Source organism: Meriones unguiculatus, chromosome 9, assembly GCF_030254825.1.
Source record: "Meriones unguiculatus strain TT.TT164.6M chromosome 9, Bangor_MerUng_6.1, whole genome shotgun sequence".
NCBI lineage: Eukaryota > Metazoa > Chordata > Mammalia > Rodentia > Muridae > Meriones > Meriones unguiculatus.
The window spans coordinates 25526538-25551091 of NC_083357.1; the positions used below are offsets into that span (position 1 = coordinate 25526538).

Consider the following 24554-nt stretch of genomic DNA (forward strand, 5'->3'; position numbering starts at 1 on the left):
GCACACAGGTACATGTAATAGCACCCTTACATTTCTCTTTCCCTTACTGATTTGTTGATTGGCAGAAAACAGAAGCAGCTCTGGGATCTGCTGAACCTGCTGTGAGTTCATCATTTTTCAACTCTCAAACTTCAGACTTAGGCTAAACAAAGCACACACCTCACTTTGCAGAGCACTAAGAGAGCTTTGCCCAAGTCTGTTCAGCAGCATCTCCCTGCTATTGCTATACACTGCACATTCATTCTAGACACAGTCCCTTCAAGTAAGCTACCTTCATTACATTCAAAGCCGCTGTGTGCAAGTCAACCAAGTATCTTGGACATGCTGTCAAGTTGCAACACAACTCCTCCCCTGAGAATGAGTTAAACGGAGGGCGAACTTAGCTTCGAGGCCTTAGAATTTTTTGTTTGTTTCTTTATTTTTTTAATCCAAATAAGCTCCGTCTTCAAACGCTCCTGTAGCTCTCAATCCATACTTGCCTACTGTATTAAAAGGTAGATCTGCTTCATAGAAAATGCAAATTACACATCTACTACATGGAAAATCCAATGAGTCTGAATATATAAAGAGAACAGCAGTTGAAGATTTTTAAGGATGAAAGGCAGTAAAGGAGAAAACGGTTCAAGGAAAAGAAACAATCTGATGGAACATAAAGGAGATTATGCCAGGCAAGCCTGTGGGAGAAAGGAAAGGCTGAGGGTTAAGATGAGAGATAACTGATAATAGAAAGCGAAGGTCAATCATCTGGGCCAAATGATCATCTGTTTATCAATTTGGCATTTCCTAAGATCTAATGGTGCTATAGATACTATAAAAGTTGGAAAAAATATATGACTTTAATATTGATCCAGTTCTACCCTGGCATCTGACCTCAGAGGGAAGATCAATTCCCATTATCAAAGCATAGGCTTGAAAAAAATAAAAAATATATTATATATATATACATATATATATTTCCATTAGAAATCAAATATGTAGGAGATGTTAATCTTTTATAAAGCAACTTATTTCACAATTAAAACAAAAAACAATATATTAATATCAAAATATATTACTAATATAAACCCTTCACTTTCACTACAAATCACTGAGTTTAGTAAGCCTAGGTATTCCTATACAGAACTAAACTTCTACTTTTCCAATATTCTCCTCGGTGTATATATGAAAGATTATAAAGAATATTCACTTTATTTCAAAACAAGTAGAGATAATCCATCAGTTTAACAGATTAAAGAGCATTAAAAATGAAGGAAGCTTCTAAATTTGACTTCAAATCAAGGGAAATCTTAACAACAACAACAAAAATTGAACAAATACAAAAAACAAAAATACCATGTTAATTCTTAATAATTCTAACAACCAGTGGAAAATCAATGGTAGGAAAGCCAAAGCTTCATAGAGCAGCAAGTTTGAAAAGCATCTAGCTTTTCAGCTTTGGCTCAGGGGAGGCAAGGGTGTAACTGTCACCAGTCATCCCAAATTCAGGTTCATTCTAATGCCAGTGACCTCCTCCATGCCACCCATATCCGATCCTAATGAGATCCAAGTCATGTTCCTTAGGTGCACCTGAGGCGAGGTTCACACCACATCTTCCTTGGCCTACAAGGTAGGTCCCCTGGGTCTGTCTCCAAAAATAGTTGGTAATGACATTGCCAAGGCAACCAGTGACTAGAAGGATCTGATTACAGTGAAACTGAGCACTCAAAACAGACAGGTCTAAATGAGGTGGTGCCCTCTGCCTCTGTCTAATCGTCAACATCCTTAGAGAGCCACCAGGAGACACAAAGAAGAGGAACACAAAGCTTGTGGAAATACCACTTGTGATGAGATTGTCAGCACTGCTCAGCAAATGTGCCACCTGTTGCTAGCCAGAGAACCTTCCCTAGGTACCGCACAGTCTGGAGTCTGCAATGTGGGTGTCTGCCCCCCTCATGACATCATAGATGACACCAACAGTACTGCAGTGGAATGGCCAGTTTGTCCAGGAGCAGGAAATGAGAAGACTTCAATAAAAGACTATCTGGAAGGAAGGAAGGAAGGAAGGAAGGAAGGAAGGAAGGAAGGAAGGAAGGAAGGAAGGAAGGAAGGACAGAGACAGAGAGAAGAGGCTCTAAAATTCAGGCATGCAAGCAATCCTGTCCATATAGGGAATTCTAAGAAGATACATATGAACCGCTAAAGGAAATCATGAAAATAATACATGTATTAAGTTACAAATCTGATAATAAAACAGGAAGTATGACTAAAAGACCACAGAGAGATCTTATAGCTGTAGAATACAGTAACAGGGGAAAAAAAATTCAGTAGGGTTTGTCTATAGTTGTGTAGAAGAGAGAATTAGCAGAGGGACATGTGAAATCAGCCAGACTGAAGAAAAAGAAAGAAGACTAGATGAAGGAAAGGAGGAATATGGGATGTGTGCAACACCACCAAACACACACACACACACACACACACACACACACACACACACACACAAATGTGCGCAGAGAGAGCAAGGGAGTCCCCCAAGGAAAACAGAGGGATGGTGAGAAGAAAACCTACTTAAAGCGATATTGTGGGACAGTGTCTCCAATTTTTGGAGGCTTATGGTCTTTCTTTGAAAATACAAACAAAAATCAACAAATATTCAGTCAGAATAAGTATAAACAGGAGAGAAAATTAAAAAGGAAAAGACTAGGCAATAGAAGTGATACCATAGAAATCAAGCAGATCATAGAAGACAGTAACAATTACACTCTAACAAATCAGATAACATGAGAAGTGAACCAATTCCCACCAACATGTGGCCCACGAACTGTGAATAAAGGAGAGACAATCTGAACCACCCTGTGGCAAATCAGGGGATGAATCATCAATAAGAGAAATCCCAGGGCCAGATGGTTCGGCTAAAGAATTCTACCAAACATTTAAAACTAATATTGATTTTCTCAAACTCTTCCCGAAAGATGAAGTTTAGGGAATACTTCAAAATGAACTTTTACAAAGCCAGCATAACCCTGCTACCAAAGCCAGATAAAGACAAAACAGGGGAAAACGATTGCCAATCAATTATTTGTGACGAATACAGAAGTAAAAACCCTTAACAAATTACTAGAAAGCTGAATTCAAAACACTGAAATGTTAAAAGGATTATACACTACAACCAAGCAAGATTACCCTGGGGGAAGAGGGGAAAGGAGGGATGGCTCAGCAGGTAAAAAAGCCTGTATTTCTCTTCCCGAAGGACCCAAGCTCAATCCCCAGCGCCTACTTCAGATGGCTCACAACAGTCTACAGCTCTAGTTCCAGGAAATGTCCGCCTCTAGCCTCTCCTACATACTCATGATATAGACACCATACATACATTATAAAAATAAGATTAATACTTTAAAAATATTAATATTTAGTTTGTGCAAGTCAATTTATACTGTGCTTCATATCATTTCAACAGTTGCGGAGAAAGTGCTGACAGAATTCAATATTTCATGCTTAAAAATGCTTTCAAGAAAACAGACACAGAAGGGACATGCTACAATACAATAAAGCCTATCTAGGCCACTACTAACGTGTTGTAAGCGCAGGAGTGAGAGAATGGCTGCATTCACGTTTCTGTTGAGCATACATGTAACACTAGATGCTTAGACCAGAATAACTGGGGCTGAAGAGGTGGTTCAGCAGTTAACAACACCTGTTGCTCTTGTAGAGGACTTGGGTTTGGCTTCCGGCACTCACATGGTCACTCAAGCCCTTCATAACTTCAGATTCAAGGTATCAAACACCCTCTTCCGGCCTCCATCGGCACCAGCTACACATGTGATACACAGGCAAAACATTCATACACATGAAACGAAGTAAATAAATCTGGATCAGAATGTAAAAGAAATAAAAGGGATCCAAAAGAGGAGAGGAAATGTGCTTATTACTTCTGCTTGTTGGTATCATGATTTTATATGCACAAATTGGTATTGCACCAAAGAAATCAGACTATAGCTGAGCGGTAGTTTTCTTACTCATGATTCAAGCCATGTGAAAAACTGAGGCAGGAATATTTTAAGCCTAAGGATAGTATGAACAACATAGTAAGACCTCATCTCATATGTAAATAAAAACTGTTTTAACTGATAAGCAAATTCAATAATGCTGTAGGTAATAAAGTCATCCTACAATCTTGTCAGTGTTTATATATATTAGCAATAAACTATGTGAAAAGAAGTAAGTAATTCTACATAAGAGAAAATAAGATAAAACAGACAACACATCAAACAATAAATTTAGCCAATAATTTAACATCTAAATTCTTAAAAGCTTAAAATCCATGAAAGAAATTGTAGGTCATACACAAATGTAAAGGAACACTGCCTTGTAATAAATAGTGTTAAGATAGCCATATTATCCAACATAATCCACAGATTCAGTGAAATAATTACCAAAATCCCCAAGTCATTCTTAATGGAAATGCGGGACTGGAAAAAAAAACACATAAAGCATATGCAAAATAACAAAAGACCACAGCCATTAAGAACAACAACAGAACCAGGGACAGGGCTAGAGACATCTAATTATATGATTACAAAATCTATTTGCAAAGCTATAGTAATCAAAGCAGCATGGTACTGGCACTAGAGTAGAAAACCAAGATATAAGTTCAAAAATTCTAGACTATTAATTTGTGAGAAAGCTTCTGTTTTTAGTTAGAATGTCTATTGTTCTTATAAATACTGTGATAAAAAGAGACTTGGAGAAGGAACAGTTTATTTGACTTATATCTCTCTGTTCATACTTCTGCACTGGGGGAAGTCAGGGCAGAAACCCGAGGCAAGAACTTGGGTTTCTGGCAGGACCTGGAACTAAGACCATAGATAGATAGACAGAAAGGTTATAGATAGATGTCAGTCAAGGAACACAATTGAGAATAGACAGTTTCAAATGTGTATGGAAATTGATGCCCACAAGTAGAATGACGCTGGACCCAGTTATACTTCAGCATGAAGGATCCCCATCAGGCTTATGTGTTTGGACACCTGGTGACCAGAAGGTGCTTTTGGGAGGAACCTTCAGGAGGTGGACTAAAGTGGAAGAGGTGGGTAGCTGGGAAATGGGCCGCATGGGTTCCTGCCTGGCCATGATTCCAGCCCAGGCTCTCTGCTTCCTGGCTGTTGCTCCTTGTATCAAGGGCCTCAGACTCCCCAAACTGCAGCTTTTCGCTACCCCTGTCATCAATGGGAAAGGAAAATAAATCCTTCCTCTCTTAAGCTGTTTCTGTCAGGTATTTCATCCAGTGAATAAAAATAAATAAAGAATACAGACCCACATCATATCATTTCCAAAGATCAAATAAAATTAAAATAGACTGAGCACTTACCTATAACATCTAACACTGTATATTTACTAGAAGAGACAATAGCTAAAATATGCCACTGCATTGATCGAGGGGAAAATGCCTTGGTTATCATGCCAAAACCACAAACAACAAAGGCAACAATGAACGAGTGGGATTGTATCCAAGCTGAGCAGCTTCTTAGAGCAAGATAAAGCTAGTGAAGGGAAGAGACAATATTTCAAAAGCGTGGCTCAGATCTGAACTACTCAAGAAGTGCACAGAAGGAAGAAATCCAATCAACAAGAAAGGGGTATGAAACCTGCAAGTAAGCATCTCCAAAGTAGGCACAAAGATGGAGAACAGACACATGAAAAATGTCAGCAACACTGTGCATCACTTTAAACTGTGAGGGGACATCACCCACACTTATTAAATGACTTCTACCCAAAAGACACTGGGAAGTGAGGACAATGGTACAGAGAAGAAGGAAACCAAATACACTCTTGGAAAATCAGCTGTATATCCATTTTGAAAACCACGGTAGAGATCCCTCAGAAAACTTAAAACAGAATTCTATATGGAACACTAATCCACTTCTATTGATACACTGAAAAGAATTGAAATGAACACGTGAATGTAATACCTGCATTCAATGCTCATTGTACACTATTCTCAGTAGCTGAGAAATAGAGGCACTCTGAGTGTCCATCAGATGAATGGATAGTGAAAGTGTTCAGAAGTTTATACCATAGAATATTATACAACCAAATGCTGCAGAGGCCATAAATGGGGAAAGAGAAGATGTGGATCAAGATACATTTCAATCAGATAAAAACAAGCTTTCATGTTTGCCACAAAAATGGTAGCTGTGAATGCACTATGTATTTCAAACAATAAATATGATTTGAATAAAGCAAAATAAGTCCAAGGTGATAGGTTCCTCAATCAGCCTGTAAGAATTCCACGTTACAAATATGTATAGAAGCTTTCTGCTATACCACATAAACATACGTAATTATTTTCTAATCTGAAATAAAATTTTCAAAATGAAGGCTAACTCAGAGCACTTAGAATTTGCTATTCAGCTGAATGTGTACGTAACGGTAAAGAGCAAACACGACATTATGCTTTCACACTACTTTTTACTAGAAACATGTAGAAAGAGGCAAGTAGACATGACATTTCTGACACACCTAGGAGAAGTACACTAACAGGAGATGGCCCCAATGGAACATAGAGTAAAATAACTATACACTCTGAGGAGTTCTACAGAGGAGCAGAGAAGGCACAGTCTACTTTAAGAGAAAAGAAGACAGACTCGCTAGCTACATTGGACAGTTTTATATTCAAGAGTTAATTTAATCCCCCTCAAGTAATTATCAGGAAATTGTCACAAGGTCTTAGGAAAAAAAACTGCAAGAAAGTATTTTAAATGCTTTATTGGAAAAAGATAAATGTCTAAAGTTTCCAGATCATATTTTAATTTTTAAAAATAGGTGGCATATGTAGAACACATTTTGCTAGGAACTTTTTTAAATATATATTGGTTACTATTCATAGAATTATACAAAAATAGTACGGTTAATTTTTCATATATAAGATGAACAATATAGCTTTTATTTTAATAATGCAACCTAGAGAAATGAATGATTGCCTTGAAAAAGCCATCAAATAATACAGATGATTTAAGATACTAAAATTACTTTTTCAAATATTAAGCACTTTATGATACAACGTCACTTTTTTGCTCATGTGCACTATTTTTGCTTAGAGGATCTCTCTCTCCAAACACACAGCCAAGACCTTTCTTTTCCCAATATGGCGAGTAGACTCAGAAGTTTGGTCTTTGTAAAATGTAGCCACCATTCTTTCATTCATTCATTCACCACCCCTGGTCCTAGAATCCAGGGGCAGAGCAGGAAGCTTGAGTACTGTGCCAAAAGCCATCCAGAAGGGCAAAGCTGACAAGAGATGATGGGTAAGCAGCAGCTCCATACACATACATAAGGTGGGATTCTGGAGTTTTGTATATGCTCTATATGCTCATGAAGATTCTTCTAGGGGCATGAGCTGCAGCACCTCCCAGTTCAAGACACTGGGGCCAACATTCTCTGTGAGTTAGAAAAGGCTTCTGTCAGCTCCTCAGTCCAGTGTGTTGAGCTCCCCCAGTTTACTCCCTATCGCATTTGATTTCTATTACGAAAGAAGGCTATTCTTCATTCCTGTTTCTACTTGAACATTATTAAAGAGCTCAGCATTTGCTGCAGGGGAAAACTGCACATTATTTTTCATGACCTTCTCTCCCCTGACTAAGAAAATAATCCACTTAATGTGTCCAGGAGGACAATAACCCTACTGCTACATGAGGGCAGTACAGACTTCTAGGGAACAGAGCCATTTACAAAAACATTGAGGAGTTTGCCAAACACTGTAGGGTTTACAGGGCCATTGGTAATTACTGTGTATAATGCATTCTGAACCCACTGGCAGTGAGCTGCCTGATCTTTCTGGGCTGTGTCTTTCAGCTGAATGCTGCTTATTTTCTACATAACAAATGACAGAGAGGGTGTTGGTCTGTTTTGTATAAAAACTTAAAAGTATGCTTTAGGTCACAACAAAATATGCCAGTCAGCCAATTATAAAACACAAAATCATTTCAATAAACTCACACATTGTGTAATTTGGGGCAACATACAAAGGTGATGTCTTGTTGCTGGCATGCTTGAGCTTGGAGAAGTGGCAATGTTGAATTCTCTAGTACACAGCAGTTCTCAACCTATGAATCGGGACTCCTTTGGGGGTCATATGACCCTTTCATAGCTGTTCCTTAAGACCATCAGAAAACACAGATATTTACATTATGATTCACAACAACAAAACCACAGTTACAAAATACCAACAAAAATAATTTTATGGTTGGGGGTTGTCTTAGTTACCGTTTTATTGCTGTGAAGAGACACGGTGACCACAGCAACTCTTATAAAGAAAACATTTAGTTGGTGCCGGCTTAGAGTTTCAGAGGTTTATTTCATTATTGTCACGGTGAGAGGCATGGCAGCATGCAGGCAGACATGAGAAAGAGCTGCGGGTTCTACATTCAGGTCCACAGGCAGCAGAAGCAACTGTGTGCCACACCAGACAGAGCTTGAACATATCAGATCCCTACACCAGCCACCACAGTGACACACTTCCTCCAGTAAGGCCACACCTGCTTCAAAAAGGCCACACCACTCCAACACCTCCTAATAGCACCACTCCCTATGGGCCAAGCACTCAAAAGATGACTCTATGGGGGCCATAGCTATTCAAACAACCGCAGGGGGTCAACACAACATGAAGAACTGTATTAAAGGGTTGCAGCATTAAGAAGGCTGAAAACCACTGCTCTAACAGAAGCTATGCCCAAAGTTGTATGAATCTACCTTTTCCCACTGGCAGACTGCTAGGTGATTCCTAGGAAAAGTCAGGATATATCTATATCTATATCTATATCTATATCTATATCTACTCTCTTAAGTGGGAGAAGAATTATACCTTCATTATCTTTACCTATGGAGTTATGGCCTGGAATGTGTGTCAAAATAAAATAAAGGCTTATAATCATTTTCCTATTCTGAATCCTGATAAATGAAAGGCATGTGTCAGCTTGCATTCCAGACTGTACACTAACAAGGACTTTCTCATCATGTGTGAAAACACAAAAACTAAGAGCATCTCTATATTGTGTCACTAATACATTTCACAATCTGCATCTTGCTTTGGTTGCCAAGATTTAAATTTATTCTGATGTGGCCTTTGCATGAATCTACCTCCTTCTACAGCTTTCCTATCATCGCCACTGAGATAACTATAATTGTATAGTTGTGTCAGTCAACAGTGGGAACCAAAGACATCCAGGAAACCTCACTTTATTTTCACAGCCATGTAAGAGGAGGTACCTCCATTTGTATAGATGGACTAAACCTAGCTCATGGAAAGCAAAAGTCTCACCCACGTTAGCTCATGTGAGAGGTGACTTATGTCACTTTGAATGTAAACTGGCCTAACTGTGCCCCCCTCACACACATACAAACACACATACACACATATACACACACACAACACACACACACACAAACATACATACTCAACATAACACACATGAGAAGCATGCAGGCACACACATTCATATATTGTTCTTAACAAAATCTCAATGATTTGATTTTACCAATAAAGACTTGGGAGCCAGCTGTTGGGGTAAAATCCTGCTAGCTCAAAGAGACAGAGAAAAGACCCAATGACCTTCCTCTTTAGACGATGTCTCAGGAAGAATCTCCTTCCCCATACCATCTCAGAATACCCGCAAATGCCCCTCCCTTCTACTTTCTATGGGTCTCTCTATCCCTCTTTCTGATTTCCTTTACTCTCTGTTTTTCCCTATGTTCACTCCCTGTCAACTGGCTGCATGTGCTACCTCTTGACTTATGATTGACCTTATTTAATCCTATTTGCAATAATTAGAAAGCACTTGGATTAAAGGTGTGTGCTAGGGCTGAGCCACACCACAACTAGAAACAGTTTTTTCCAGTAAATAACGCAATCTCAGGGTTCACAGAATGATCAAATATCCTGCAACGTTCACATATCACACACACACACACACACACACACACACACACACACACACACACACACACACACACGTTGAGGACCTGGTCCTCAAATGATGGTTCTTTTTTCAGTGGCTATAGAAGTTTTGAGGCAGGAAGCAAAGTTGTACAGTGTGACCCTGGAGACAGGCCTCTGAGGGCTACAGTCCACCTTGCTCCCAGTCCTGACCTGCTAAGATATAAGGTACTGCTGTGTCACACTGAATTAAAACCACCCAGAACCCTCTCCTTCCTTACCGCAATAGGAGAGCCTATTCCAATGCAAAAAGAAGAATTGGTGGCTACAAACAGCAAATCAATTTTTCCAGGATTTAAGAAAACATGAACAAAAGGGAGAGAGGCCCCATTAAATAGGAGAGAGAGGCATCAATAACCTCATCATTTCAGGAACTGTGCACATGAGTGTGGTGCTGAGTGAGAGTGTCAGACAGGAGTGAGCAAATTCCATTCCTAGCTGTCTGACCCTGGTCCGCTACATGTTACTTCCTTGGCGAGAGCACAGTAGGTGAACTACACTGTCTCCTCTGAAGCTGCAGTGTCTGTTAACTGCACAGAGCTCCCTCTCCTATCTGCCCCTCCCTTCCTCTCCCTCATCCATGTAGCTTGTAAGTTACTCCTATAAACTGGTGATAAATTAGTTATGAAACTGGTAGTGTGTGGTTGTCTACATCAATAACGAAACAGCAAACAAACAAAAAAAAAGTGAAGATCAGAAGAAATACAACATCAGTCGCTTCCTATTAATGGATCATTCACTCATCCATTTGCTTAAATATTTATTTAATATCTGCCACATGCCAAGAACCGTGCTGCATGCTCAGAAATACACTGTGAATAAAAGACGTATATCCCAAGCTGGCTGGGGAAAACAGGCACTCCTCGAGCACAAAAGAAAGAAATATGTGGCTGTGACTTCTAATGGTGCGTGAGGAAAACAAGCCATGAGCCCCGTGACCTGCAGATAAAGCCAGAGCAGCCTCTTTGAGTGCAACCCAAGGCTCTCAATGTGTCTCAAAGACAGTGTGCTAAAACCCATGGCTGACATTGCCCCTCACCCCACCACCAACCTTCCCATTCAGTGTTTCTAGCATTTGGTGAAGAACTTCAGGCTCTAACAAGTAGGCTGATACTGCTGATGCCACTGCACTAGGAAGCCTCCTCAGAGAGCCACTGGTCCAGAACATAGTCCTAGAGGGAGATGAAGGCAAGGGCTGAAGTTGGAGAACAAGGCAGGAGCTGAGCATCCTCACAAATGCCAGGTAGTGATAGGCACATCTGTTCTAGATTCAAGCTTGCCCAGATCTTGAAGTGAATATACATGATCAATATAATTATGAATCTGTGTGTGTATGTGTGGGTGTATGCATGTGTGTGCACACATGCATGTATGTATATGTGTATATGTCTATGTGTTTGTGTGAGTGTTGTATGTGCATGCATGCATGCATGTATATATGTGTGTATATGGTATGCATGCATTTATACATGTATGCATGTGTATATTGTGTGCAGGTATGTATATGTGCTGCAGGTACATAAATATGTCTGTTCATTGTATGTATAAGTGCACATACATGTACATCTGGATGTGCATGGAAACCAGAGGTCAGTGTTGGGTGTCTTCCTCAACTGTCCTGGGCTTTCTTTAGGGAAGGGGGTGTCTTACCAGAGCTCATCGTTTTGGCTATGCTGGCTGGTCAGAGAAGTCCAGGAATCTGACTATTTTTACTTTCCTGGTGCTGGAACAACCAATATCCACCACTAGGAGATCTGAACTCCTCATGCTCGAATGGAAAGCACTTTACCAGATGAGCCATCTCCCCATCCAGTGATAGCTATTCCCATGTTTCTCCAAAGAGGCCCCCTATTACCTGTTCTAAGCCAAGAGAATCTAAGAAATTCAGTCAGAGAATATTGAGATCCAACATCCAAATCAGACATTGTTTCAGTAATACATTCCTGAATTAACACAGTGTCTCAGGCAAAGTACTATAAGTTATGAAAACAAATATAACAGCTAAGATTAATGAGATTACAGGGTAAAAATTGTCACCAAACATAGTATTAAGGACTATGACGAGAAAGGCATCTCTGTCAGCAAAGTGGAGGTTTGTACATAAGAGCTGTAAGAGGGCTAACTCATATAGAGAAATGATTTTTTTTTTCTTAGCCTCGTGCAGTATGGACTATTAAACTGGCTTACAAAGGAAGATATCTTTACTAGTAGTTTTCATTGTTGAATAGACAGAAAGCTATAGGAATGCTGACACTTTGATAATTCTTAAAATAAAGTCTTCTTCCACATCATCTAACTGCCGGAAATGGACATTCCTCGAAAGCTATGCCCAGAAACGTGCAACACACTGTTAGTGGACTAAAGATCACGGTTTGAGAAATGCCCATGGAAGGCCTGGCTCCCTGTTCAGGGAAAAACCCGACGGATAATCTTACACAGACTTTGACAGGGATACAAGTATGTTTAAGGTTTACTATGTCCTAGGGACTGTGCTGAACATTCCCTAAAAGTACCTCTTTACATCTTTAACAGTATTGCTAGCCATACTTAAGTGATAAGGAAAACAGGTTCCAGCAATGTAAAGTGATTTCCCAAAATTTAGTGATACCAGAAATTAGTTGTAGATCCAGAGTGTAAAATTGAGGGTTTGGATGCAATAACAGATTAACTTCACTCTACTGTGCCTGTGAATGGCGACCTTCTCAGGGCGTGTTATCACAAAATGATTTCCTGGCCTCCACTGCTTCTCCTAAAGTACTTAATGATAGGGGACGTAAACAAAAAACAAAGCTCAATTATTTCCTAAGACTTGTGAATTTCTGTGGATGCCTGATAATACGCATGCCTTCTAGAAAACAAGCATACATAGCAACATGCCTTACAAAGCCATCATACATCTGTCTCACAGACAAACATGAAGGGCAGAGACCTACATTAACAAGACCGTGTCTCCGGAATGTAGGGACAGCTCAGTGGTGACATGCTTACCTATCATTCCATTGTCTGCAATGCAAAAGTTATAAAATGATCGATTAATAAGTAATTAGCTGATTAATAAAAACTTAAAGACAGATCTTTCTAATGGGTCAGCTACATAAACTTATTTGATATAATCTGTGAGCCTTTCTCATCTATAAAGTGAGTAATATTAATATCCTCAAAAGTATGCACATGTATGTCTACATATATATATATATATATATATATATATGTAGGAGAGAGAAGAATGAGAGTATAATGTTTTGCATCATTTTTAGCATGAAATCTAGCACATGACAGATGTTTGATATATATTAACTTTCTCCTTGTTTACTAACTATAACCATTAAGGAAATGTAATATACCTAATAAAATAGAAAAATTAAACATTAAGAACCAGTAAACACATATAAAGATGGCTAATTCAATCACTTAGGACTAAATAAATAAATAAATAAATAAATAAATAAGAAAAAAGAAAACTAAGCCAAGATACCACTGAATTCTCCAGAAAAAAAAAGTCAATTTTGATAATCCAAAAAGAAGACTATCAAAGGAACTCAACCTCTATATGGCCATTTGATGAATTATTTTAAAAATTTTAAATGCTGTGATAGAGAAATAATATTTCTTTTCACTTGCCACTAAGATTAGCAGGCCAGGAGGCAGGAAAATTATCCATAAACAGTATAGCTTGTCTTTGGCTACTTAGTGGGTTCTTTCTTCCACCCTTTCAACCCCCTAGCACTAGATAAGAGAGGAAAAAAAGGAGAGAGAGGAAATAAATGGGATCCTGAAAAAACTCAGGAATAAGAAAGAGAGCTGCATTCTCATTAGACTACTTCCTCCTAATTAGGGGCATCATGGTTCTTGGGGGCAAGTTTGATCTTCACCATCAGGATATCTAATTTCTTCTTGTGATTGTTTCTTCCTCATGCAGGACTACTTAGACAACTTAACAACCACCACCACCAACAACCCAACAACAACCCACAAGCCACAGTCCCCAGCTAGAGCAGGAGTCAAGTCATAGCCAGCTGCTGTGAAGCAGACCCATATCCCCTCACCTGGGATTAAAACAAATACATTATCTTATTCCATTTATGTGCTTTTTAAAGAAACAAAAACTCCAAAATTCTCATTGCAAAAGGGGGCTGAAGCAATGGCTCAGAGGTTAAGAGCGCTGGCTGCTTTTCCAGAGGACTGGGGTTCAATTCCTACCACCAACATGGCAGCTCACAACTGTCTATAACTATTCTTGAGACCCAACACCCTTACACGGACATAGATGCAGGCAAAACACCAGGGTATACAAAAATAATTAATAATTAAATAATTTGTTAAAGTTGTCTATAAAGGAACAAAGAGTTAGGGATTTGGAAATCTCAGAATCTTTTTCACACCACTCCAACTAGGGCACGATTGCTCACAAGCATAAACAGAACATCTATATGTGGTCATGGCTGAGTTTAAACAGAAGTTTATTTCTGTTTACTGAAATGTGTAGTCCCCATAATTTCCTAGTATCAAGAAATATTTTTTCATCTTTTGACTTTTTCCAACCATTGGTAAATGAAAAAAGAAAACAAAACAAAAACTTATCAGCTGTTGGGCTGTGTACCAAAAAGGTTGTGAACTTGATTTGGCTTTGGCTTTGAGTATAGTTTTCCAGTTCCCACCAGAGAGTGACTCTCACTCACATATGTGTGCAAGTGCAGAGAAAGACGACAGTTACGTCAGCATGTGAAACCTGGGAATACCCATCAGTTCACCATCAGGGAAAGAGTACATGAGGGAGGTTATATACTTAATCTTTGATATTCTGTAAGGGAAAATGAATGAAGTAATTTGCTAGCTATTAACATAAAAATATATTCAGCAAAAATGTAAGTTGGCAACTACTGAATGACAAAGCAAGATGAGCTGGCACGTAAGTCACCACTTATTCCTCGTGCCAACCTGACACAGGACAATGAGGTAAAACCACTTTGGATCCACCATTCTGAGATCTCAGAATAGCAGAGTCATCCCTTGGCTTTACCACAGCCAATAACAAACCAGACACACACCTGCAGGAAGAAAGTGGCACAGAAAATAGAGCAGAGTGAAAAGAACACAGTCCCTGAAAGTACTGGGAGGCTCAGGGACAGATCCTGCTGCATTTGTTCACAAGCAATTTAATCATCCTCGGTGTTCATGAGGCCAGTGGTGGTATGAGGAAAAGAGGACGTTAAGTCACATTTCTGAGTTTCCAGGGACTCTGTCAGACATCAGGTTGCCTAACCAGAGCAGGGAAGAATGTGGTCACAGCAAATACCCGTCTCAGCTCATTACTCAACACCTGTTAACCGTGATTAACAGTGCTGGCTAATCACTTGTTAAGAGCATCTCCGGCTATAATGGATCCCAGAGGTCTGTGACGTTGACTTCATTTACATATGTTTCTCCTTTTACAAGGTCTCATCAAAATATCACCCAAACCTACTGAGTGTTTTATGAACTGCCAGGTGATCAGTTCAGAGTTCCAAAAACAGTGTCTTCATACACAGGGTGGGGATGGCACAGGTGTACACTGACTCTGTGAATAAAGCTTGCAAACCTTGGCTTGCAGGTCACAAAGTGACCCCTCACTGCAGTGAATATTCTACGAGGCTGCCACCTGTGTGTGTTAAACCGATCATCACCTTCTGTATTCCTGGATACAAGATGGAGAATGTGTTTAGATGATAAGTGGACCAACACACTTGCTCTTTTTCTCATTAAGGAAAGCAAAACAGTCAAACTAAGAAATCTAAAAGTCTTCAGAAAAAAAAACTTCATAAACTTTAGTTTAAAAATGTCAAATATGTTCTTATTCTCATTTGGTTTTTCTCAGTCTCTGTCTCTCAGTCTTTCTCTCTGTGTTGTTGAATATTAATATTTACTATTGATTTATCTTTTAGTTAAGCAGTAGTTATTCCTAAACCAGCTGTATACCTAAATCACCAAACAGAGACTAGGATTTATTTAATTAATCTAGAGCATAATGCTGGGCAATATTTACTCCATCCTAAACCTCCAAGCCAGCATACTTTTCTACCATTCAGATGTCACCCATTATACTTGCTTTTAGTCATATCTTGAGTCCAATTCATGTCTCCTCATGGTTCACAGTTTCTCCTCCCGATCTCTCTCTCCTCCTCCTTCCCTCCTTTTTCTCCCCTCTGGACCAGCCTATCCCACCCCATTCTCTCCATTGCACAGCACTGGCTGGTTGTTTAATTGACAATTACAGAGAATAAATGGTGACATGTTTACACAAACTTGAGACAAGTGATGCTTAGAATAAGCATCACAATGCAATCGATTGAAACCAGATAGTAGGGGAGAGAAATCAGCATTGGAATGAACAAGGGTAAATTGTATACATTTCAAAAGAACATTATACCAACACCCCTGTACCCTCCTATCTCTCCATCGCAGCCTTCTCTCTCTCCACCTCCCCTCTTCCCACAATAAGCCGCCTTTCTACTGTGATAGTTACATAAGCACTAAATATATTGATATCCTTAAGTTGCTTAAAATACTTGTTCAATATATTGTTTAATTACATCCTATATGTGCTATTTCTATTAAACAGTCAATATGTGTACTCACATACACATGAACATGACAACAAAAACTGTAAACCAAACAGTAATAGTACATAGGTTTTGGTTATTTGAATAGTATTGAATCTAAATATTATAGAATTCTTCCCAGAGTTAGTTAACTGAGAGTCAACTAGTTAGCCCCTCTATTTTTAGTGACTTGCTAATATGAATATGCATTGTGACATATGTCACAAATAGCATCTATGATACAATAAATCATATGTAATCATCCTTACAGATATACACAATTCTTAATACTCTCATAGTAACAATCCAACTATACATAACAGTAAACTTGTCCCCAGTGTGCAAAATTAATTTTAATTTAACTATAGGGCTGCAATGGATAACCCTGTATATGTGCACGCATGTGTGTGTACACATTTACATATATATGAACAGATGTATTTACATATATATGAACAGATATATTTGTATGAGGATCTTCTGTAAAAGGCTGTGTGTTTTTTTTCAGTATATACTCATATGCCAAACTGTTCAGCAATGAATATGGGTCCTGACACTTTTCAACATTCTAAAAAGCATTGGCTCCTATTATGTACTTTTAAGTGGAGCTTATATCAGGGGTGAGAAAATCTACCTGATTTTACCCAGCCATTCTCTGAGATGGATTTTTCCTTTTTGCTGGCCATTTTCAGGTTTCCATTTCTGTAAGCTACTCATTCATAGCCAACACTCAATTTACAGAGGTTTGATTTTAAAAAGTCTTCCTTTGAGGAAGCACTTCTTTGGTAAGGGGTTTAACTATTGATCTCCCAGGTAGAATCTACAGAGTGGTTCCACCTGATTTACTGTTGAGGACAACAGCACTTCAAGCCATCCTTGTAGATAGCCTGCCTCACATTGCTTTGCTTTGCACCTGAGGGTCTGTCTCCCTGGCACACACACTTTATATCACAATCATGTCTCATAGCTATTTCTCTTGCCTGTCCCCCCCACCCTCCTGTTATCACAGTTACCCCCATAAAGAACTAAAATTTCTCCTCACCCTTGCCTTTTTTTCAAAGAGGGAATAAAGCCTGGACTGAAGACCGTTTTGATGAGATGGCTAGAAAAACTGCTTTTCTTCATTGGCGTTTTGAAAATATTGCTCGGGTGTTTGGGGACCCATTTGTTTCTACTGCCTCCATCTATCTTTGCTTTATGGCTTTTGGCTTCTGCTGCTTTAGGTCCGTATGTGGTTCTGCTCCACTTGGACTGTGTAGCTGCCAGTCTGGGTCTGCTTTCCCTGATTTACTATGCCTAACCTCATTCCCTCTCTGGATTCCAAACCCTATCTGAAAAGGACACTTCCAGCTCAGAGATGCATCCATTTATCGATTGAAAAAAGTTTAGTTCAATAAACATTTTAGCCTAAGTGGGTTCATTTCCAGTAGCACAGATGTTTTCAAAGCAGTTCAGTTGGTAAGACTCAGGAATTTTTATTGTTTTCCAACTACAGTTAGATATCGAAGCAGAAGCAGATACATTTGTATTAGAGAAAAATCACAATGATAATAAGTATAATTATGGCATAAATTATTGTTTTATTTGTGTTATAGTGGTAATCTTATTTAAATAATGGATATCATAGTCACTATATAGAGCATTATAACAGTAGAATTTCAGATACCAGCTGTAAAAATAATAGTTATTTTGTTGTTGTTTTTTTCAAGACAGGGTTTCTCTGTGTAACAGCCCTGGCTGTCCTGAAATTCTCTTTGTAGATAAAAGGGGCCTCAAACTCAGAGATTTGCCTGCCTCTCCCTCCTGAGTACTGGGATTAAAGGCATGTACCACCACACGTGGAAAAATATAAAGTTTTTGGAAGAAACTTTAATTTTTTTTTCTTATTAATGCCAATTTGCTGTGTTTTGCTAGTTTGGCAGGTAGCATCGAATATTAAAGAAAATATTAAGGATGAAACAAGACATGGGGCATTCTGTTAAATCACTTTTCTCTGGAGAATTAGTAGAATAAAATATGCAGTCTGGGTGGGTGTAAAAGCTGTCAAGTGGGGCTAGAGTGATTGGCTCGGAGGCCACACACAGCATCCCTGCTGGGAAAGGGACTGCGCTCCTTCTCAGGGGCTCACATTTCAGGGGCTCACATGGCAGCTCAAAGCCACCCCAAGCCCCTCTTCGACCTCCATGAGCACCCGGCATGCCCAGACACACATGCAAAGCTCTCATGCACAGAAAATTAAAACACGTCTTTTTATAAAATGTCAACATAAGGAGACTGGTTTAGAAGCTGTTGCTATGTTCCTTGGTATAAAACTACCTGGACTACAGCAAGGGGTGTGGGAAGGTGAACGTAAGCAATGGGGGATCCATTTTTGAGGGGAACTAACAAAATGTCCTAGAAAAATGTGAGGCAACATTAAAGCTCATGTTGACATCTTCAAAGCCAGTACATTTTAATTTCTCTGACCAGTTGTCAGTACCGCGCATCAAGATCTTAACCTGGTTATTTGTGCACACATGTGGCAGGCCTTCTGCTCTGACTGTCCAAACAGGATTCCACCTTCCTGTTTCTTATTTTTTGTATGTCTCAAAGTCTAAATACTGGCATTATCACAATATTCTGAAGAAGTGGTATGCCGTATGTGGAGAAAATAGCCACTAGATTGGTTAAGTCTCAGAGAATCTATAAAAAGATCCACTCGACAATGGCTCAATACGGTATGGGATCCTGTAGAAGTCAGACAAAAGGTCTCTGTAGCCCCAACCCAAAGCTTAGAAGTGTTACCATTTTAAAGCTGCTTTGGGGCTTTCAAAGCTCTTCTCATGGTTTATCATCTCTGACATATCTAAAAGGAGTCAAAACTGGACCGTTAGGTATTACATGCTCTTTTTGTTGTTGATGCTTTTGTTGAAGGACAATCGATTATGATTTGCATAAATCCAAGGGCAACTTTGAAAAGACAGTTGCTGTTAACTAAGATTGACGCTGGCATGTCTCCCTCATGAGGTATGAATCACAGCAATAGCTTTCATTTCACAACTGAGCAAAAGGTTAAGTCTGCCAGACATCCTGTCTCTCACACCTCTAATCTTTTCTACAAATAAGAGCTTGACTGATTATTTCATCATGAAAATCACAATTCCACACACTAAAACCTTGTGTTGGTTTTCCGTTTAAAAAGATGGGGACAAAATTCTTCAATCTATTTTGGAGTGGTCTTCACTTAAGAATGGTCAACCAAGTGGATCCACTTTCACTTTTTACTGAAAAGATTTTATTTTTCCCCCTCTTTACTGTCCTAAAATTGAGTCTTCTATTCATATAATCTATACTCTTAACTTAAAAGTTGTAAGACCTTAACTTAAATGTCAAAGAAAAATTACTAGAGAGAATAAGACAAAAGCTCTCATTACCCTGCATGTCATGCTGCACCAACTACCCGTGACTAAGGGAGGGGATGGCCCAACATAAGCCAGTTCTCTATGCAGACAGCAATAGACAGACAGACAGACAGACAAAAATCAGACTATGGTAACTTGAAGCACATGGAGGAATCAACCGATCTCAGGGCTCACAGCTCATTCATAATACAAACCAATAAATTCCTTTTATCCTTAAATTTACTGTCATTCACAGAAACCATTAAAAGTAGCACACCCAGCCAAAATGATGCACGAAGGGTGGCTCCAGGTACCTTTTATCAACTTCTCTATTCAAGCGCTTAAAAAAACAAAACAAATTAGCTCCTTTCAAACTGTAGTAGCCATACTTAGGTGGCTATCATTTTTACCCCCATTTTATGGAAGAGAAGACTGATGCTCAGGCAGGTTATGTCACCCAAAGACACAGGTGAACTGGTGCCTTTTCAATGCAACATGGTCCAGGAAAGGGGTATTGGAAACACTTATAGGCTATGAGAACATGAACTCCCAGATGCTCAAGAGCTGTTAGATAAAGGCACATAATGCTGCTTTCTAATCAGAACAAAAATGAAACAGCCCTCCCCCGCAAGAGGGTGAAAAGTTAAAACTAGGCATGCAGGTAGGGGCGCTGGAGAGATGGCTCAGCAGTTACAAGTAGGTGCTGCTCTTGTGAGGGGTCAAGTTTACTTCCCAGCACCTCTCTGATGCCTTACAAATACTTCTAACTCCAACTCCAATGGATCCAAAACCTCTGCCAGCCTCCTTGCAACCTACACTCACATGTACATACCCACTCAAAGATGCCCACATGCACAAATAAAAGTCATTTTTTAAAGAAAGAAAAATGCAGATAAGGGAACTACTATGGAATTATATGTTCAAGACATAATATGCTTCTGTGGAAAAGCCCTCATGTAACATATGACCTGGTATAATGAATATACATGATTACAATATTTACATGAATTTTTAAAAGTGGAACTCTGTATTATCCAATCTGGTCACTTCACTTTTCCTTTGTTTGTTTGTTTTTCAGTTTTGCAGACCAAGTTGGTTTCAATCTCAGAGATCTACCTCTGTTCCCTGAACGCTGAGATTACAGCTATGCGCCACCACACCTGGCTAATCAATCACTTTCTTTGTAGCATCCTGAAGACCAAAAGAATCTCTCTTGGTTAGGGTCTCTATTGCTGTGAATAGATACCCTGACCACAGCAACTCTTATAAAGGAAAACATTTAATTGGGGGCTGGCTTACAGTTTCAGAGATTTAGTCCATTATCATCATGGTGGGAAGCAGGATGCTGGAGAAAGAGCCAAGGATTCTACATAAGGCAGCAGAAGTGACTGTGTGCCACACTGGGCATAGACTGAGAAGATGAGACATCAAAACCTATCCCCACAGTGACATACTTTCGCCAACAAGGCCATACCTACTAAAACAAGGCCACCTCTCCTAATAGTGTCACTTCCTATGAGACTATGGGGGCCATGTTCATTCAAACCATCCCAGAGCTGTATAACCCACCCTCCCATAGAGTGTCTAACAATGAGGGAAATGTAACCCCCCGTCGGATGAATACAGGGCTGTCCACGCTGCCCATGTGTAAAAGCACTGCAGGTATGAGCTGTGCTTGCCTCTAACAGAGCACCAACTACTTTATGAATTCATGACAAAGTAGAGAAATAGGGGGTGGCAGTGACAAAATGATGCCAAGGCCATTGCCAAAGATCTTGCTCTCTAGAATTCTGTACCATTTATGCAAGTTCATGGCATTTTCCTATCTTGGCACTTAATCTTTCAAGATTAAAATATAACTCAAGAAGCAAACATCTCTTTTTTTCCCCTTAAGAATTTTGGGGAAGTGTCTTCATTTACTGTTTTAATTAATTGAAATGTATTTTATAAAGCAAGAAATTTTCAGGGAGGTCATAGATTTATTGTGATGTTAAAAGTCATAAAAATTATAGTTACAGGCTAAGTAGTTAAGCTAAAATACACACCACCCCATTAATTTTATAATCAATAGATATAAAAGAAATGAGGAGGCAAATGACAGAATTGCGGCTCAAATCATATCAGTACATATTTATTGGCATCTATTACGTGTAAAATATCATGAAGAAGAGGAGGCAGTGTGGAGTGACGTGTAGCTGAGGGGTGTGTGGTCTGGCTGGGGGCTGATATGCAGCCTGCAGAATCTCACTGGTAGAGCACAATGCAAGGACATGCCGTGGCTGTGTGCAAGGAAATGTTCAGAAAAGCTCCAAAGAGCAGAGATGGTGCAGATGCTCTGAGAAAGGCCAGCGCCTCTGATGTCAGACTTCCTGTTTTAAATGCAGCTCTGTCACTTACTTACTAACCTTAGACCAGTTCACGGTCCTCCGTGTGGACACGGCGGGTCCTGACTCAGGCAAAGACGGTTAAGAATTAAGTGACTACATGCTTGTCAAAACTTAACCAGATGTCTCTACGCACAGTAAGCGGCAAGTGAATGCTAAATGAACAGATCACAATTGGAAGCAGGGCAAGTTCTCTTGTGTGTGGCTCAGAAGTTCCTCAGAGTCTTAGCCACATTTCAAAAGTAAGGAAAAACACATTTATCCCCCCTTCCTGCAGTGACTATCTCCATCATTACGAAGTGGAAGCTCTCAACTCATAAAAATTAGAAACAAGAGCTGGATGTGATGGTAGGATGCTTATAATCCCTGCACTCGAGAGGGACAGGTAGAAAGGTCAGGAGTTCAAAGCCAGTCTCAGCTACATAATGAGCTAGAGGCCTGTGCAAGCCACATGAGACTCTGTCTCCAAAAGGCAAAATAAGTAAAAATTTACAAGCATTTATGTTCCAGGCTTGGTTAATCTGAAGTAGTAAATTCATTTCCCGCCATCATGAAGGGACACTCAAAGCTTCTTCTTGTTTATTATCTGTACAGCCCTCCACCTCTGGCTGGATACAGACGAGCTGCTCACCCACAGCTTCCCAGGTCTGCGGTAAGGACTGAAAGCAGACTTGCACTCGCATTCACCTTCCAGCTTGCACTAGTTGGCACTGGCTACACACCAAAAATAATTCACCATTTGATGATAACCTTCTCCTTTCTAGGTTCCATCATTCTCAATGAAGTGCTAGCTTCTGGAAGCAAGAGACCTCTTTTTTGCATGCTCATCTTTTCATAGTCAGTAGTATGTCCAAAGTGAAATTGCACTGTTAGACTCTCATTGCCACTGGTGGGCAGGTTTGTGAGGTGCCCTCCAGATCTCTGTTTCTGATGTATAAAAACAGTGTGATACCTCCTCTTATATGTGGAGGGGTCTTTGACGTGATAATTCAGTCCTGTGATTGCTATAGTCTATGGCAATCGTAAGGACATTTTATAAACACAATTAGGACACACCGGTACTGTCTGTTTCGTGTTCCATCAGAGACAGTCTAACATCAGTGAGCCTGACCCAATCAAGGGAGCCCCTTCAAACAAATTAGGTAGGTTTCTGCCCTGAAGGAAAAATTTCAAAGTAACAAAGAATTGTTCCTTCCAACCATTTAAAGAGACAGTTCCCAATACTGCCACTTACAGGAGAGTCATGTGGCAAGGAGCTTAGAAGCACTCAGGCTTTCAAGCAGCAAGACAGTGAGGCCTCCAGGCCTACAACCATACAGATGTGACCCAAAAGGAAGCCATTTGGCATTAACTCCTCCCCCAGGACAACTTTCCAGGTGGATACAAAGCTGGCTAGCTCCTTGGCTAGAACCCTCAGGGGTGCTTAGCAAGGATTCCCGGCCAAGCAGGCTAGAAGCCAGCCTTGGGTAAGGTCCGTGCTGTTTGAAGGGCTGAGTTTGTGATCATTTCTCCTGCAGCAATAGAAAGGAAATGAACTGCTAGCCTCTGACTCTGGCTCCACCCAACACGAAGGGCATCATTTGTCTCTAGACTTTCTTTCCATCTCAACACTCCAAAGTTACTGACTCTAATCAAATCACTTTAGTAAGCATACACATAGCTATTTCGAGATTCCTGTACTGTCCTCCTTTAAATGTTTGATTTTTTTTTTCCCCACTGACTGCTGGGCCAATTGATGTGAAATTCTTCCCAGGATATACATAAAAGCCCACTTTCAGCCCATCCCACCCCTCACCCACTACAGGAACTCTTGGCTACCTAACAAGATGTCACTTCCTTTTTATCATGCATGGAGTCAGCAATCCTCTTTTCTCATGCAATCAGTGTTTGACTAAACACTGCGTTGTTGTTGTTGTTGTTTATTTATCAACAGATAACATTCAAGACATTTTTTCCATTTCCATTTCAATGTAAACCCTGAATATTATTAATCTAGCTCTTCTTGCTAATTTCTCAAAGATCAACTGCAAAATTTCTATTTACAGCAGGTCTTAAAAGCAAGGATTCTGTGTGCACAGAGGATCATAACATCTAGCAAAATTAAGTTTCGATCTCAGGCCCATTACTGAATTACAATGGTGTAATATTTTTAATGTCTCAGGGTCATAGCTTCCTCATACCATTGCATTAAAAGAAATCCAGTTGGTTGTTTCAGATATAATTGTTACCTGGAGTGTTAGGATCA

At 39.7% G+C, this 24554-nt stretch overlaps 1 protein-coding gene and 1 pseudogene across 3 annotated transcripts in view; one reads left to right on the plus strand and one right to left on the minus strand.

Moving 5' to 3' along the window:
- The window catches only part of Fhit (fragile histidine triad diadenosine triphosphatase), a 1530368-nt gene that overhangs the window by 695003 nt on the left and 810811 nt on the right, over positions 1-24554 (minus strand). The window lies entirely within an intron of this gene.
- Positions 1474-3086, plus strand: LOC110560509 (large ribosomal subunit protein uL11-like; annotated as a pseudogene).